Below are 1,750 nucleotides of genomic sequence, written 5' to 3' on the forward strand. Positions count from 1 at the left end.
AGAGTAAAGACAAAATACAGTGGGTATTCAGGGGATGGAAGGTTTGCTGGACAAGGTGGCTTCTGACCTGAGCCTTTGAAAGACTGGGGCGATTTGGACTCACAATCATTTAGGAAAGGGGGAATAAGAAAGCTAGTCACTGAAAATTCCAACAGCATTTGACCTCTGTTCTCTGCCAAAACACCAACCACAGCCCCAGAAGAGCAGCAGAACCCAGGACAGCCTCTGAACAGCAGCACTAATGGAGGGTGCAAGAAGGATGAGGGGCAAAGTATACATTTCAAGTGAAAATGTAGGTTGCCAAGTATATATTTCAAGGGAAAAGGCAGGTATGATGTCATTTTTGTAGGGGAAGGGGAATATCTTCACATAAGCCTGCAAGGCTATACACCCAAAGTAGAAGGGAAGAGGTAGGGAAAATAAAAACTTCCCAAACCAAATCCTGGTTAAGCTTCTAGAAATGGGGCAAAATGGAAAACCCAGGAAACAGCATGGCAGTTGCCAACAGACCAGGGAGGAAGGATGAAGGAGTGCATACTGCACACGTGGGGGAGGGGAGGGCAAGCACCACACTGTACCCCCAGCACCCTAAGAATTAAAACCCCAATCGTGACCCAGGAACACAAGGAACACTGTGCAGCCATAAACTTCAATGTTAGGGGAGATTTTTTTTTTAACACTTGTGAGCATTTAATGAACTTCCCTCCCTGTGGTTTCAAGCTACCAGAACACAGCCCCTCCCCCTACCTCCACCTTTAATCTTCTCCTCAGCTCTTCTGCTGAAGAATTTGGCTTTCATGATGACAGGCTGCTTTGGGAGTTTCCCCTCCCCTTAGAACTCACCACATCAATGATAGGTGCAGTTCCTGTCTTGTTTTTGGCAGCATTTACCTGTATCTACTCACTGACCAAGGTCCACAGTTGATCAAGGTTGGGCAGGAGCTCTAGCTCCTCTTTAAGTGCTAATGCCTCATACCAGCTTTCCCAAAGTAACCTGGGTGATATTTGTCGAAGTCGATCCTGTGGTGATGCATGCCACCAGCATTACCTCGGCCTCCCGGGTGCTTCCGGTGCTTCCAGTGCTTGCCCATGCAGCCGTGGCCATGGCTCACGTGGCCCCGAAGGTTCTGAGTCTTCCTCAGTCTGGATGGCACGTCCGCGGCCAAGACGAAAGAGCAGGGAGGATATTTTTTGACATGGAAAAATGTTCACATATATTTCTAGTGAAAAGGCCGGTTGCAAAATAATATGTATATGATGCCATTGGGGGAGGCACGGAATATCTTTATATAAGTCTAGAAGGATATACATCCAAAATTTCAACAGTGGTTATCTTCAGGCAGTAGATAGTGGGTGACTTTTATATTCTTTACACTTACCTATATATTCTAATTCTTCTACAATAACAGGCATTACCTGTATAATTTTTTAAGGTTTTTTGTTTTTTGTTTTTTTAATAAGGTAACTATATCAAGGACTTTGGCAGAGTAGTATGGGCAAGAAAAGAGATAGGCCAGCCACTTGGGTGCAGGGAGCAGAGAGGATGGAGGGTAAGAGCTCAGCCAGGATGGAGGTTGGGAGGATGGGAGGAGCTCAGCCAGGATAGGGGTGGGAGAGGATGGTGGGGAGCTCAGCAAGGATAGAGGGAAGGAGGACTGGGGGTAAAAGAGCTTAGCCAGGATAGCAATGGGAGAGGATGGGGGTGGGGAGCTCAGCCATAAGGCGGGTGGGGCTGGCAGGGTATTTCTCT

The 1,750-nt window shown here is 47.1% G+C and overlaps 1 pseudogene; it reads right to left on the reverse strand.

Annotated features, from left to right (window-relative positions):
* Positions 1-665: 665 nt before the first annotated feature.
* On the reverse strand, positions 666-1,178 carry LOC105304959 (annotated as a pseudogene).
* Positions 1,179-1,750: the final 572 nt, after the last annotated feature.

The sequence above is a fragment of the Pteropus vampyrus genome, unplaced genomic scaffold (assembly GCF_000151845.1).
Source record: "Pteropus vampyrus isolate Shadow unplaced genomic scaffold, Pvam_2.0 Scaffold358, whole genome shotgun sequence".
NCBI classification, from domain to species: Eukaryota; Metazoa; Chordata; class Mammalia; order Chiroptera; family Pteropodidae; genus Pteropus; species Pteropus vampyrus.